This window comes from Haliotis cracherodii, unplaced genomic scaffold, assembly GCF_022045235.1.
Source record: "Haliotis cracherodii isolate W230 unplaced genomic scaffold, xgHalCrac1.p SCAF_6, whole genome shotgun sequence".
NCBI classification, from domain to species: Eukaryota; Metazoa; Mollusca; class Gastropoda; order Lepetellida; family Haliotidae; genus Haliotis; species Haliotis cracherodii.
In genome coordinates this window covers 63,872,643-63,890,704 of record NW_027266319.1, presented here as the reverse complement: position 1 = coordinate 63,890,704, position 18,062 = coordinate 63,872,643, and the positions used below count along the sequence as shown (strand labels likewise).

Below are 18,062 nucleotides of genomic sequence, written 5' to 3'. Positions count from 1 at the left end.
AAAGCCCAAAACATTATTGAGTGAGTGAGTTAGGTTTACCGTCGTTTTTAACAGTATTCCAGTTATATCACGGCGTGTCAGCTTAATGTAGAAGGAAAGCCCGAATTGATGCAGGTCTCAGACGTTTACCACTTCGGTGAAACCCACGAGCACGGGTATGGTGCTGACAAACCAAGAAACATAATCGGGATGAACCAGGATACGAACACAATAATAGGTTTCTGGTGTACCCAAGGGACGTAACTCTGCACAGCAAATTGCGGCGCCCTACTGGACCACCCGTGACCCCTTATTACTTCATCATTCACATGATACATGTATTTCTTCTAAATATGTACAATGGCGCTTGCAGACATTGAGCCTAATCTATGACCTGGCATTGCGAGACCTGTGTCTGTTAGTTACATTATCAACATTCACAGAACAGTTCGGTGAAACCCACGAGCACAGGTATTGTGCTGACAAACCTAGAAACATATTCGGGGCGAACCGGGATTCGAACCCACAATCATAGGTTTCTTGAGTACCCAAGGGACGCAACTCTGCACAGCGAATCGCAGCGCCTTAGACGATTGGGTCATGACTGATGAAGAATACTTTTCCCCAATGATTTAATAACGGGATATTCCCATTATTTATTAAGATTGAAACAAGCCACATATGTCATCTGTTACATCCCACTTCGCTTGCCAAAGCAACAGTTCACTCTAAGCATTGAACGTGATAGAATGAGTCCGCTATCAATATAATAAACTGCCTTTAATGCATAAGTGAAACTACAGAGGCTTTATACATTACATTTACATCTTAACCACGTGACGTAAATAGAACTACATCGCTAAAGCATAAACTACTGCATAGGTGACTTGAAAGTTTTGGTTACCAAGAAGCACATATGTATCCACTTTCAACATTGTAAAGACTAAGCATATAACTACTTTTATTCCCAGAAGGGTATCTTTACAGTGATATAGTTGGATGCGGTCTCGATCAAGTCTAAGTACTTTAGTGGTGACTGGACAGCCTTAAAAGATGTATCAAAGGCCTGCCCTAATCATCGGCCTTCCCTTCGTCTTCATCGTCAACGTGATATCACTTATATAAATGTGTGTCACACGTGATGGGTGTAGATCGGGGAGAACACACATTATACAGCCGGCTGGTTTATCTAATGATCGTTATGGGCATCTGAAGAAAGCAGTGGCATCCGTAATTACTTGTATCTGACTTAGATCAGTGAATCACAGCGTTTCACTTGTTTTGTCTGTTAGGTTTCTAGCCCGTTGTGTTGTAGAAATGGCTGGGTGGGGTCGTAGATATAGCGAGTTGGGTTTTACTTCGCGTTAAGCATCATTCCATCCATATCATGGAGGGGGACACCAAGTGTGATGTCCTCATTGACATGCGCCGTTGAGAAAATAACGTGTACTCTGTGTTTATTGTGTTGTTTACGAGCACAGGCAGTAGTATTGAAGCTAAATCTACGTGTTGTGTAATCTAATCGTTCATAATACACAAGTACATATATTGTTTTACTTTGTATTTGTTTGCTGTTCAACGCTCAAGTCGGGAATATTACTGCCTGTTCACGGCTACTTGCAAATTGTTCACGGCTACTTGCAAATAATCGAATCTAGCCAAGAACAAACAACGGTTGGTACTATGAATTGTCATCGAGTTTCAGTGACACGCTGGCATACATTGAGACTTACCTGTGACAAGACATCACGAGAACTGTGTTTATTAGTTTCGTTATCAACAATCACAGGACCGTTTAGATTTCATGTATGCGGCCTTGACGTTTTATCACATAATCTGACATGTATCCCTGAAGTGTATTTACAATTTAGGTAATTCTCCAAACGCTACTGCTTTGGGCATTTATATGATGAAAGGATTTGCTGTTCCTTGAATGCTGCTTCCAAAGTTAATTGTGTTATGGTTATCTATGTAGTTTGTTGTCCTCTTATCAAGAGAGCACGACTCTCTTCCATCTGGGCTGGAGTGAGTGAGTTTGTTTTTACGCCGCTTTTAGCAATATTCCAGCAATATCACGGCGGGGTACACCAGAAATGGGCTTGACACATTGTACCCATGTCGGGAATCGAACCCGGGTCTTCGGCGTGACGAGCGAACGCTTTAACCACTAGGCTACCCGACCGCCCCTCTGGGCTAGAATAACGGAGAATTCTTGTCAAACACCGTCTGATCTGCAGGTAACAGAACTCTATATTAAAAACAGAGCATACATATGTAGCCAGAATGCTTGCAGACCGAATTGGTAATGGTGGCGTGAATTCTTTCGTTGAAAATATAAAGTTAAATAAAGTACAGAAACACATGACAGACATAATGAAAGTATTTTTAAAAAGGCCGCTGACATTATTAATTTACAAATATGTGGTGATACTGGAAACTAAACAAGAATCTACATAAACTATATTCACTATATAAATCAGAAAGACAATATAAACATAACATTTTTTGGTACTTATCCTGATGTATTATTAGCAACAAGGGCCCGGGGCATGCATTTAAATTAGATGTGCCAGCCTCGCATAGTTTGTCATGAAAAAGGTAACAATGCACAGGATAAATATTGGACCAATGCACCAATCACGATTTCCACTGTCACAGCAGAACCCACGACTTGCCATCGCATCCAACCAGTAACTGATGAACTGCGGTCGGTCTTCACATGATGTTAAGGCATGAAGATAAATGATGGAGTGGAGATGGAAAAACGTTAGGTTCGAATGCCTACCAGAATACAATAATGTGTGTAATATTTAATACACTCAATCTAGTACAAAATGTTAACATTTAATAATGCTGTTTCAGTACGGTGTTAAGCTAACCAGTATCATCTTACCTAACAGCAAAATACAGGCTTCGCATTGGTTAAGGAGCGGGACAAGATTTCCCATGTGGCCCGCTCGTGTAGACCCTGAGAAATCAATAGGCAGATAGTGTAGATATATGTCGCATGAGTATTGTTTAGTGATGCGTAATGAGTAATGAACACGTGTTCATCCGAATGCATTAGATAAAGGGAAGTAACTCGGTCCGTCTGCTACGAGATTTGCAAACTCCGTGAAACTTTGGACACATATTCCTGGTCAGTGTGAATGAATGTCGGTGAGATAAAAGGCTACATCACATCATATATCCCTCGCAATCAGCTGACAATTTATAATATACCTAGTGCTGAATAGGACTTGAAGCCTTAATATATACATGTACAGTTAATTACACCAGCTATACTGTGAGAAGATTTAATCTTGATGAAACAGTAATTTCATGTTTCCTCATTTGATATAGAAACTGTTATTGTGTTTATTTTTTCATTTTTATGTCTCGATTTAGCAGGACTTGCTACAAACTGAACTAGTCTTAAACAAAACGAACTTCAACAGCGAATTTGAAAATAACGAATATTGAAGATCGCGTGATTATGCAACGCTTCACCTGATTTTTAGTGTAGATCCCTATTTATGAAAATAAATCGTTATCTGGAGGTCCATTTGGTAGCCATCTTGAAAAATGGCCGCCATCTTGGATTTTCAGGTTCCTAATCAGACATTGGGAGTCACCATGCCAATGTTGGTGCTTGTATCACCATATGCATGCAACGCTTCACCTGCTTATTAGTGTGTGATCACATCCCTCATGCTGTTTACCACTGACTTGTCTGGTCCAGACATGAAACCTATTGACCAGTCCTGTTTACAGATATAAGCTGATATAATAAGTAACCTCAATCCATATGATATGTAGGTTTCATAATGTAACACCGTACTGAAGCAGTAATATTCCCGACTTGAGCGTTGAACAGCAAACAAATACAAAGTAAAACAATATATGTACTTGTGTATTATGAACGATTAGATTATACAACACGTAGATTTAGCTTCAACACTACTGCCTGTGCTCGTAAACAACACAATAAACACAGAGTACACGTTATTTTCTCAACGGCGCAGATGTATGTCAATGAGGACATCACACTTGGTGTCCCCCTCCATGATATGGATGGAATAATGCTTAACGCGAAGTAAAACCCAACTCGCTATATCTACGACCTCATCCAGCAATTTATGAATACTGCTCATTTTCTAATATTTACTGATCCAGATAGATATGGAGACTAATTTGTAAGTAGGGATAAATTTTATAGTGTACAAATCATATCAGCTATTTGCCGGTATGTCTTAATTATTAAAGACAAGCAGCCAATTCAAGTTTACAAATATAATAATCTTTAAGTTTTCTTTAAGCACTATCAAGTTATTCACCAGACTTCTGTCTCAACACTTGTCAAGTTTTGAAAAAAGGTTAGGCATGAAACACAAGGCGCATGCAGCCATTACTAGACACAAAATAACTGACAATTCATGCAGATAATGGTCGTTTATACATGCACCCAAATTGTAAATAATTTTAAAAGATTTCTATTTCCTTGAATACTATTCTCGGAACAATGGACATTGATACAAATGAGAACTCACGCACTTGTGAACATCAGAGACTAGCTGGGTAATCGATCCAGGTGACTAAAGAGGATTTCTGTAATATGAATGAAATGGCGTCCAAAGCAAACCAAGACTCGAGTCAATCACCCACTTTATGAAAACACGTTGGTCAACTACGTGTGGCTTGGGCATTCACAGCCGACTACAATGAAGACAGAGTCGTTTCAGTGAGTGAGCAGACTGATTGTATCTCATTGTATACCTGATAGTGAATTGTTAACATGTCGGCGTGACACCATGGCTGCAAAACAACATTGAATAACGTCGCCGTTTCACTGTATTTCCACAACACAACGGGCTAGAAACCTGACAGTCAAATGTATATCCACGGAAGATGACATTAACGTACATGTAGTGTTTGTACGTGCCTTTACTGATACGTTATTATACTCCTACCTACGTTATAGAGACGATATTGAAAACGTCTTGACTGAAGAAGAGTACGTTTCCACAACGTTTTATTAATGTAATATTCCCATCATTTTTTTCAATATTATCTCTAATGTCACTTATGTCATCTGTAATCCCACTGCAATTGCCAAAACAATAGTTCTCTCCAACATTGAGAACATGATTGGATGAGTCAGCTATCAATATAATATCATAAACTGCCTTGAAGCTAAAAAGGCTCCACATTTGTTCATATTGTTAATATTACATTTACGCGACAAGGAAACAGAACTTTTTGAAACAGGAAACAGACTGAATGACCAAGCCACAAATAGTTAGTGGAGCATCGTCAATTTTGTAATAAAGTGTGTACTTGACTAGAGCCTTGCGTTGCTTTCGACACCATTTCAGTCATAGTACAGAAATCTCTTGTGGTCATCCGGAACGATTCTCTGAAGTTTGCGATTTCTCATATGTTGATTGTTTCGAGAATATTACCTTCATTAAAGGACGTGGTAAACTTTTACAATCATTTACAATGCGCGTATGTAGTATCAGTTATGTTTTGTCGGGTATTCACTGCCTGTAGCATGTGTTTCATGCTTAAACTTTCCTCCAACATTGATATGTGGAGCGACTCGTCAATAACTTGACAGTGAATAAGAAAAGCTTTTAGAATTTTATTTGCAAACTTGAACTGGCCGATCGTATACAATGTTAAAGTTACATCTGCATATAGATGATATGGTATGTACATCATGTAATCTATCCTTGTTTACAAACAGGTCTCCATATCTATAGTCAGTATTTGTGACATATAAATGGCTTTGTAAGGTCGGACCGAGTTTAAACAATATTCAATCCGTTATCACGGCGAGGGACGCCAACCATGGCTTTCACACATTGTACCCATGTGGGGAATCGAACGCAGGTCTTTCGCTTGAGGGGCTAACACTTTCACAATAGGGTACCCCACCTCCCGAAGTAACATGACACAGTCCTGGAATTTACTTTTTAGTATCCCACATTTATTAGATCACACGCGAAGAGATCCTAGATGTGGTGGTCACAACATGTGCTTATCGTGGGTTTAGAACCCGGTCAGCCGGCGTGTTAGGCAACACTTCAACCACTGAGCTACCTGATGCACTGGGATAGCCTGCAATGACAGTGTGTTGTTGGCCTCCCTGATGCATTGAAAGGATGTCTACAGAAAAAATAACTTTTTTACAACATGTTAAATAGTCTTCCAAAGTACATATTTAATCATATTTTTTATTTATTTCATTCATATGTTATTTCATTGTTATCTAAAAAGCAACAAACAACTGCCCCGATCCCACCACCAGCGCGTATGCAAATTGACATCCCAGCTGGGGGCCGAGCTATAGCTGTGACGTCATAGTGGAGAGCCGTCCGACATATTGTTTCGTTTACCGTGCATTAATCAACATGACAATGAAGCGATTTTCCGTATGGTGTGGGCGTAGGAGTGTATTACTCTAAGAAATGTACGAAGTGTCATTTCTTGAAAGTTCCAAGCGAAAAGACCGATTTAGCGAGGAGGAAAGCGATGTTTTGCTTGTTTTTGTTTGTTTGTTGTTTAACGCTGTCTCAGCAATATTCCAGCTATATGACGGCTGTCTGTAAATAATCGAGTCTGGACCAGACAATCCAATGATTGACATCATCAGCATCGATCCAAGCAATTTGAATACGATGACATGCATCAACCAAGTCAGCGAGCCTGACCAGCCGATCCCGTTAGTCGACTCTTACGATAAGCACAGTCGCCTTTTTCGGCAAGCATGGGTTGCTGAAGACCTATTCTACCCCTGCTCTTCACGGGTAGATGTCAGCGAGAAGGAAAATGGACACCGACTGGTCATGCCGTTTTGTGATTCTTGAATTTTGAGGCATCTGTCTGTAAAAGAGATTCACACAAGGTGAACCAACTTCGTTACGAAAATACATTTTAGCATTCATTGTAACACGTGATCTATGACTACCCTCGTATAACAATATCATAGGACCATGCACATGGATCAGATTACATAGTACGGGTTATATATTTGGCACAATTTTGATGTACATAAATTTACATATTCAGTTCATGATCTTGCGTAGTTGTCTTTACAAACCACGAAGGATGAACATATCTACATTTTTAAGGGTACCAATCCCCCTCCTTCCCTGAATCCCAAAAACGTCTAATTGTTCACTCCGAGTCTCAATTGTTCACCCCAGAAACCAGAATACTACACAACACAAATCTTAAAAACATTGTAAGGGTGCGATTTCAAGCGAAGTTACGAAACAGTGTCTGGATGCACCACCACCCCCACCGACGATTACTTTCATTTTCTGTTTAATTCTTAGGTTGTTTTAGGTTGGATAAGTATGAATTTGGTGTACCTTTTTTGGAGAAAATATAATGTGACAAACATTTTTAGTGTGATATTGTCAGTTTAGTTGATTTATTTGTTGATGAATAAATTGATTTCATGTTTCATTTGTGTCTCTCTCTGATATATGTCAGTCCATGTTAAAAGGATGGATGTTCTATTGACAAGACGAGTAGAGTCACTATGCATGTAGTAAGCTAAATGCCAGCATCTATTAACCCTCTATTGACCAGTGAAGTACATATTATTATAACTGTTTACACGGCAGTATTAAATGAACCAACCACTGCTAGAAAATACAATTTTAATATATAACATTCATTTCTAATGAAAAAAACTAGCTTAAATAGCCCTATGATAATTGTTTAGCATAAAGACAACACAATTAAAAATGGTTTGACAATGCTAAGCTTCAATCTGCATATTTTACACAAGAATAACTGTCTCACGAATTATGTTTTATTGATAAACATCCATTTTTTTTTTTAAATGTCAGGATAGTGTTTGGCACCAGATCTTCCTCGCTGTCCTCGCTGCTGTTAAGACAACCGCTGGCTCATATCCATCTGGACAAATATATGTAAGGTCATTTAGCGTTTTCGTCGACCGCATTGTCACGTGATGCCAGGAAGAGTGATCGTCTGCAAATCAATTCTCCACTATGACGTCACGTCACATGATAACTGTGCTTATTAACTCTCGATAGTTTCCGTAATACGAATAGGTTTTAACGTTTTGTGTCAGAAATATTGCCTGGAAGACACTTGTTTCAATATGCTCAATAGATTATTTAATCCCATATTTATAGTTTTCTGTAAATCTCCTATATGTATATTATACTATAACAGAACGACATCAAACTCTTGTTAACTCTTGTACCAGGTACACATGCAAAGTGTCGTGTGTCGAATACATTCATTTCCTTCAATAACCCATACATCGTCTAGGACAACTAAAACTCGATCTTTTCATAAGGGTCTTCCTGGGAGTTGTTTTCAACATCGTTGTCATCTATGACAGTGTACTCATCCTCTTCCTCGCCCTGTAGATGGCACGGTTCAATGGTCATATCTCCAGTTACGGGTTGGATGTATGATGTAGCATGACGGCGAGTATCGAGTGTTGCTGCGTCACCATGACGCGCGTTGTCATCTGGAGAAACGCTTGCTCCCTCTTGGCTCCACGGGTCAAGAGTCATATCTCCAGTTACTGGTTGGATGTAAGATGTGACACGACGGCAAGTATCGAGTGTTGCTACGTCACCAAGACGAGCGTTGTCATCTGGAGAAACGCTTGCTCCCTCTTGGATCCACGAGTCAAGAGTCATATCCCCAGTTGCCCGGTGGATGTTGGATGTGTCATCACTGTGTGTGTCCAGTGTCCCTTCATCTACGTCATGGAAGAGGAGACGTGTGTAACCATCTGGAAATGCACTTGCATCCTGAAGATCCCCTGTAATGGTACCGGATGTGTCTGGGTTCCTGCTACATGGCACATCCATCTCAAATGAGTTGATTTGATCGTTGTCGTCGTCTGTGCATTGCGACTTGTCCCTTGATAATCGAATAAATGACAGTTGTTGACTTCAATGCTTGATAAAAAAGAATTATTTTCGAATATTATTACTTCTCAGTGCATTGTAATAAATCATTTAGATATCAAAGTTTTATTTGTCCGCTGAACCAGTCTAAACAGTTCAGGGTTACATGTGTCTATAACATTGCTGTACGGAATCATTATTGATAACCCCACTGCGAGCTCCCTGCATAGACATATATCAGTACAATGTAAGACAAAAATATCTAAAAGTTTATGAATTTCGCTGGTTATGTGAATACATATTTCTCATCCTGCCCCTCGTGTTGGGTTTTGTGACCTGGAAATTTTGTTAGCGACAATATACTGTTTCAGTCAGTGCTTCAAAACATTCCTCTGAATGGAGATTCCGAGTTAACAATATCCGCAGGACATCTAGCATCTTTAGATGACAATCATTTTTGTGTGTAAAACCTAAGATTAAACTATATTTTTCCAAGTAATTTCCGGAACAAATTCGTTTCTTCAAAACAGTGCTAGTTCAAATGGACGGTGTATGATATGTCTTGAGGGATTAGCTCGATTGTATTAAGAGGTCTGATTCGAAAGGTCATCAGAATGGCTGTCGTCATTGACAGCTCTCTTTGTACAACGCAATCTGTTAATCAATTGGTATGTCATGTACCACTTACGATTTTCTTTTCCAGATGCCGAAAGTAACCAGAAGGAGTACAGCCATTAGGACAAGTCCTAAAGGAAGTAGAACGGCCGGCACATTGTCATGTGGTCTCTGAAACACGCACGTATTGACCTGTAGTGATCTGAACTGATCTAATCACAGAAAGTGCTACGACATAAACTTGCATATAAAATTAGAATAATCAGACCGAGAATAAGATTGAGTTATAGTATCAGTCATAGCTTAATATGTCAATCATAATCAGTTACTGTCTATATACACCCGTGAGGATCCCAGCAACCTATGCTTGTGAACATAAGAGGCAACTAATTGGATCGGGTGTTCAGGATCGGTGACTAGACTGATTGCATGTCATTGTATCCCAAGTGTGTGGATTATGCCCATGTCGTAAATCACTGGATTGTTTGGTCGAGCCTCGACAATTTCAGACCGCCGTCTTATAGTTGGTTGGTTGGTTTGTTGTTTAACGCCGCACTCAGCAATATTCCAGCTATACGGCAGCGATCTGTAAATAATCGAGTCTGGACCAGACAATCCAGGGATTAATATCCCACGCAATTGGGATCGATGACATGCATCAACCAAGTCAGCGAGCCTGACCACCCGATACCCTTAGTCGCCTCTTACGACAAGCATAGTCACCTTTTAGGGCAAGCATGGGTTGCTGAAGACCTTTTTTATCCCGGACCTTCAAGGGTCTCATATAGTTGGAATACTACTTCGTGTGGCACAACAAGCAAACAAAGGTACGTCCTTACAAAAGGCAATACATTCTATGTTATGAATAAAAGCCACATATGTATGTTTGTTGTAATCTAGACATCCACTTTTCCTAGAATTTCCCCAAGTTCGGCAATGAGTCGGTTCAAGCCATCAGTCAGGTGAGCTCTATTTGTTTGATCAATCTCACCCAGGAGCGTGATGTTTATAATGTCTGAATACAAAGAACAAGAGGTTTTAAGAATAAGTTTAAACTAAATTGTAATCTGACAACCAGAAGTGTTGTCTGACGGCATCTACAGCTTCTGTCATGTGCCACTGCATATTATAACTTGATTCAAGGTGATAATATGAGGCAATGTGATCGAGGCGCTAGTATAATATTGACCTTGGTAGTGGCCATGATATAGAGTGACCTCCCTCGGCTGTTTACATACGCCCTCCTTGTCCTCCCGGTGTGGGGAGCTCCGCTGTGGGGAGCTTGTCTACCCCTTTGTTTACAGTTGTTGATGTACGACATTATTCAAAACGCTTCGATACTTGCAACATTTCTGTAAGGCAGACTTTACCTATATAAATACCAGATGAGGGAGTACCTACTTGCCCAGTGCGGAATGGAAACCTAACGGGAAACAACAACTTTTCTGCATGTTTCTTCGATTCAAGAACGGAGCACGTGACCGACACATATGGAGATATAACACACCATTTCACTTACCAACACTTCGGCTGCATCTTTCCCCCACCCATGCAAAATCACAATTACACTTGAACCGAGTTGCTGTCAAGAGGTCCTGTGTACAATTCCCTCTGTTACAGGGGGCGCTGTCACAGAAATTAACCGTCTCTGCACATGTCTCCCGAGTCCACTCTTCTGAACATGAGCAGTTGAAGTCTGTTTGGTTTCCGTCACATGTCCCTCCATTGAGACATGGCTCCAGTGCACACTGGTTGGTGATGTTTTCACATCGTCTTCCTGAAAGTAGTTGAGGAAGTGTATGACGAATAACAAGCAGCATATAACAGATTTGATATGTCCTTAGTAGGAAATTATAATATGCAATGTGTTGCTATTTCTACTAAACAAGATTGGCTTGCCTCGGCAGTCAACGTAAATCACTTGATTTCTACTCTTTATGTACATTTATATTTGAATGTGAGCTGTATTAAGTAGATTTTAGCTCTGTTTGTTATAAAAAAACCTTTTTGTTTGTACAAAGTTCTTTGTATCAAAGGAGATATTCAGATGCACCTATAAATGTTAGATATATGTACTGTTCTATGGTTCAGATGGCCTGGAATTCTGAATAAACGGAATCTGAATCTGAACCAGCAATGCTAAATATATTGGACAAATTGCTTACATATGTATCATATATCTGGATCTGTGTGCGAGCGGGCACGCGCGTTTGTGTGTGTGCATGCAAGTGTGTTTGTATGCGTACATGTGTGTACACATATTTTAGAAAATGGGGGTTCACTTAAAGTTACAAAATATGAACGGAAATAATTCGGGGAGCAAGTTGTCAAATATGAGTCAGTTTATTTTAGTTATGCATGATTGATATGTCAACTCGATAACTCGAGTAATTTGGTATGCTTCCAAAAAGATGTAGGGGGAGGTTGGGGGTTGGGGAGAACGTACCTTGCATCCCCCACCCCATCTTTACCCGCGTATAGAGAGTTTCGGCCGTTGTAGAAACGATGTATTACAGCCATACCAGAGAGGGGGGCACGAATTTCACATATTGTAGCCAAAAATCGATCGCAAAATGATATTCTATTTGGCCTGTCAGATATAGTCTACTCACCGTTGATCCCCTCCATACAAATGCACTGAAAACTTCCGTGTGTATTTGTGCAATTGCCCCCATTTTGACACCACCTGTTAATTTCTACACATTCATCGATGTCCTGATTGCAGTTATCTCCCTTCCATCATGCAATATTATGATTGACAGGAATTGAAATGCCAAATACATTAGCTCGAATACAAGGAATACAAGCATGCAGTAAACAGCAAAGGGGTTTTCGAAAGAGTGAAATCCTGGATACCCCACTGGATGATCACTGTCAGATGAACGTCTAAACATGCAAAGGGATATAACTGCATACCCATGATTCATTGTTCATGACATTAATCAATCTGATCGATTTCACTTTGAATATGACTGTCTGGATAACCGGGTTTCACTGTACTTTGCCACAGTTGAAAGCGGAAGGATCGTGATACAACTCAAGACGAATTCCAGTTTTCTTTTGAAATTTAGTGTTTAGGCAGTAACAAACTCGACAGAACAGAACTTGTATTACTCCCTGGTCGAAATCTCCGGCATGCGAGGTACAAACGACAATAAATACAAAGTGAGATAGCGATTTTCTGTCATGTGTTTACACACTATACAGAGTTATACAACTGATATTTTGGTACAACTAAAACGTGTTTTGAATTTTAACATGTTTGGTCGTCCTGAATATTCTTTTGGTATATACAGTTGTACACATATAAACATTGACATCAACCTTCTGAACATACCTTTAAAGCACATTTTTGCTCCTGTGTGTTCGTTGCACGTGTAGTGACTCTCGTCAGTAGTTGCCTTGTAATATGTCTCACACCCAGACCCGTGCCAGTCCGGGTCACAGTAGGCACGGACCTCAATCTGTAAGCTGAAATTATAATTCTCTCCAAACATTTCAGTTTGTCGTCTTGTTTTGTCACTGTGCTTTGAACATTCTTTCTCATTATTTAAAAAAACACTTTACAGTTTAAAATATTCCTTTCGATTTAGGTCCAGCATCATTATTCATCATACACAACAACAAATTTAATATGAGTGAGTGAGTGAGTGAGTTTGGTTTTACGCCGCTTTTAGCAATATTCCAGCAATATCACGGCGGGGGACACCAGAAATGGGCTTCACACATTGTACCCATGTCGAGAATCGAACCCGGGTCTTCGGCGTGACGAGCGAACGCTTTAACCACTAGGCTACCCGACCGCCCCAATTTAATATGAAATGGTCGAGGTTTTTTCTTAAACTATGCACTGGGTATGGTCAAAAGGCGTAAGACAATATTGTTCAACGAGCTGGTTATGGTAATGTGATGTCAGTTGAATCATTCTTTACTAGAGATGGCGCCGTGTGTACTTATGCATAGGAGCTCCATATTGATTTACCTGGTGGAGGCAACGCCTGAATGAATGCACTGATAATTCCATCAAGATCTCTCAGATGAGACAGAATTACAAAGTTTATTGTACCAGCTCCAGCAACTCGATACAAAAAATTCTGACATAAACGTTTCTTATACACATCGTGTTTTGCGGGGAAACACGTCACTTAGCAGAAAGGACTAAAAACACTCCTGCTCCAGATATATCGCTGTGTCAATGTCTAGCCATTATTCATAATGCCATGAGCCAAACATTATTACATGTAAACCTTTGGTGCTGGTCAAATTGCACGCAACAGTCAAACATGAATGTGAATAAACAACACATGAGACTATTCGCTCTGCTCAAAGTTTTGTTCTGGCCCCCAACCTAACTATTGTATCATCACCGTTATGTCTTAGTGTGACTCACTTTGTTCTTCCCAACACTGTGTATGGGGTGTACAGGGCTGTCTGTTCTTTAGCAGTGGCCTGGATGTTGATCAGCTTGGAGAGTGTGTCCATGTGCTCGTCACTGGAGGTGTCATCATTGTCATACACCTGCACCGTTATTTCTATCGAGGACTGGAGAAAAGAGCATGTATACAGTGTATTGACTGTGTTGCTTACCACCACAGGCAGAAATATTCAAGCTAAATCTGCGTGTCTTATAATTTAATCATTCATCACGACATCACGAGAACTTTGTTTGTTGGTCGCGTTATCAACCATCACGGGATAGTTTTGGTTTCATGTGTGTGGCCTTGAAGACCTATCACATAATCTGACATGTATCCCTTTAATGTATTTACAATTTAGTTAATACTCCTACCGGTACTGCTTTGAACACTTGCATTATGAAAGGATTTGCTGTTCCTTGAATGCTGCTTCCAAAGTGGATTATGTTGTGGTTATCTATGTAGTTTGTGGTCCTCTTGTAAAGGGAGCACGACTCTCTTCCGTCTGGCCTGGAATAACAGAGAATTGTTGTGAAACACCGTCAAATCTACAAATCACCCTTCTTCGTATGTTGCCTGAGTGACTTGCAAACCGAGTTGGTATTGAAAACATGAATTCTTTCTTTGAAGAAAAAAAGTCAAATGCACGCAAAAAAGGCACACAAATGGTACACATGTACAGAAACACGTGACAGACATAATTAAAGCGTAAGTTTAAAACGACATGATTAAAGTTACAAATATGCGGTGATACTGCAAAATTAACAAGAATATACAGAAACATGTTTGACTCGTATAGTTTGTCACAAAAAGGGTACCTACCCATCAATGCATAGGGTAAACATTGGATCACACTTATCAATGCAGCCAGCAACAAAGCCACTGTCACAACAGTACCCACTCATTTCCTTTCCATCCGACCAGTTACTGATGAACCGGATGTCCAGTTTGGCGTCCGTCTTCACATGCTGTTAAAGCATGAAGATACGATTCGGGATATGTGTTAATTGCAATTGAAGGAATCATAATAATATTGATTATTATTTAATAATGTGGATACGAAGAAACGTTACGTTCGAATTTCTTTCAGTTTAAATCGTCTTTACAGTTCAAAATGATAATGTTAATCCAAGCAAAACGGGAATCGTGTGTTTAACCTTGGTGATTGCTCCATACACATGTCATACTGTATACTATTGATCGTGACATATAGAGATTATTATACGAGCATATGTGTCATTCTTAATTTATTAAACGAGTGTCAGAATTATATATACTTCCCAAGCGATTCTTAAACGAGTTTTGTAAAATCAGAATGACCCACATGCCAGTGTTATATTTCTTTTGAGCTCCCCTTTAGAAAAATCACTATGGCCTTTTAAGAGAGCCTCAGTTGAAGAATGACCGTCAAAAATCTTCAGATATAACGTCGTTTCTAGTGTGACATCATTCCGACCTTACGTCACAATAAGATTCGAATGACGTCAACAATGCAGTCCGGATAAGTGAATGCAGTAACATTTGCACTAGTGCACATCGGAGTTGTATGAACTTGATTATTGCTAACCATGTGGGTAATAGATTTGTTAGTGACACTGTGTTGTGTTTATCCATATTTTCATTTACTTCATAAGATGTAGGTAATATCAGATGTATCTACTGCTGTTGATATACGTGCCTTATACAAATTTGTTTTGATTAGGTGCAAAAAAGTGTTGATACAGATTAGAATATAACCGAGGAAGTGTAATACGTAATACACTCAATCATGTACAACATTGTTAAAATTCAATAATGCTTTCGGAAATATTTCCGTTCCTCTATTTCTCACATGCACTATGTTTCAGTACGGTGTTACCTTATAAAACCTACATGTCATATGAATTGAGGTTACTTATAATATCAGATTATGTTAGTAAACACGTGTGGTTAATGGGAGGTGAATCTGGACTAGACAGGCAAGTGGACAAGCATGAGGGATGCGATCACACACTAATAACCCGACCTACACTATTCGACAGCCTTTTAAATTAGGTTTGTTTAAGATTAGTCCAGTGGACTGGTGGAAACCATATTTTACTTGTCCTCAGTGTTTGTAGCTAGTCCTGCTAGATGAGTGAATAAATAAACACATGATCACAGTGAAAATAAAAAACATTAAACTACTACTGCTTCATCAAGATTAAAACATTCTCACGTTTTGTTGTTTTAGTTGATGAATTATCTATTCGAGTATGTATGTATGTGTAACTTAAAAACAATCCTGTGCTTGATATAGAACAATATATTATAAGTTGTCCACCGATTTCGAGGGGTACATGGTGTGATTTACCCTGTGTGTGAGCCTATTTACCCCGAGCCGTCAGACTAAAATAAAGTCATCTCGTATGGTATCACATTACATGACATTGAGCTTTCGAAACATCGCGGCATATCCAAGGAGAATGAAATTGACTACACATACTTTCGGCGACATGGAAAAGCGTAAACGTGTAAATTCCTTGACTGACGAAGAATTCGTTTCCATAACGTTTAACATAATGTGATATTCAAGTTATTTACTAAAATTGAAACAAGCCACTCATGTCATTATGTTAACCCAACTGCGACCGCCAAAGTAACAGTTCACTCTAAGCCCACATCCTGAGAGAGCTAACATTCGCCAACGTGTGATCCCTTCTTCCATTTCGTCCATGAGCAGGATGTGACAGGCAGTACTCCACGCTAATGGGGAACACGCGAGAAACTGAGTTCTCATGACCTTGACCTTTGTCTTCATATTGGACACGTGTCCTGTGTGCCTTGTCATCACTCATCAAGTGTTCTGATGCGCATTGAAAGTTTTTTACTTTTTACTTCCAACACAAAATGGTTATGCGTTTCAGCTGTAAGGGTATATTTGCTCTCCTTCGGTACATATCAGTGACAGAACCTGACGCAGAGACTTGCTTTGAATTGTGACTCAGTGTCGTACCTACAAGGGGTGGCTGAAAAGTTCTGAGCCAAGGTACGAAAGATGAACAGTACACCTTTATCAGTTTGCATGAACTTAGTATACCACGCTTACTGGCTACATTTAAACCACATTCACAACCAGGCAGCATATTTCTGCAGGCATCAAAGTGACTGGGCATTCTCTGTTGATGAAAATCAACAAAATTGGCTACCGCGATGTCACCAAGTATCTCCAGCTGAAAGGTTTAACTCTAACAGCCATCCATGCAGACATGGTGTCACCTTCAGAGGATGATTCTCTCCACTATTAAAGAGCAAGTAAACTCAACAGAGAAAATTTAAATACTTCAGGGTATACTTAATCACAAATGTTTGACCAAAATTTTATTTAACCAACGGCAATAGCGATCACACGGTAAAAAATTACAGGCGAAATCGTCACCCAAGCGAAAATATCTGCCACTGAGGGAATTACCTTAAAAACACTCAGCAATTTCTACGTCGGGCCGGCGCCCAGTTTGCTTTCTTCCTCCTCGGATTTTTCAATCGCATTTGGGACAAATAACACAAAATTGTGTACAGTGTCACCCTTTTTATCAATTTTTATTTCATATTTTAAAGAAAACGCATGTTAGATGTACGTATGTACGGATGTATGTTGCTTAGAGAAACATGATTGATTTATTCTTCTGCCAGGTGCTGGACAAATAGGGTTTCGACGTTTACGGTACTGAAACAGGATGTACGTCATTAAAATCACGTTACAGGACTTTAATCTTTATTCTAAGGAAACACAATGTCAAGATCAAAGGTATGATTTCAACACGTTTCCTTGACATTTAAGTTATTTCTACGATTATTATATTTTTTCTCTCGGGAATTGACTTAATATGTCGAGGACACAATAATAGTTTGCACTTTACTAGCCATATAAGAGGGGACGGGAGAGCCTCGAATATGATCCAATATCAGGAAAACCTTCAATTGATCAAGGATGTTCATCGATTCACCAAGCGTCACAAAGTCAATGTAGTAGGCATCTCTCAGTTTAGAACATTTTGAGGAATTAGCTGAGTATGGCAAAGGTTTCAGCATGCTGGGTTCTGATCAGAAATGCTTCAGGTTCATCAAATTGACATCGTTTTAAAGCATACCAAGCTAAGTTTGTTGAACAGGGTTTGTAAACATGATGAGTCACGTGCACCCATGA

General features: G+C 39.6%; 1 pseudogene; it reads right to left on the bottom strand.

Annotated features, from left to right (window-relative positions):
• Positions 1 to 8,279: 8,279 nt before the first annotated feature.
• LOC139446587 (uncharacterized) lies at positions 8,280 to 16,676 on the bottom strand (annotated as a pseudogene).
• Between the last annotated feature and the right edge of the window lie 1,386 nt (positions 16,677 to 18,062).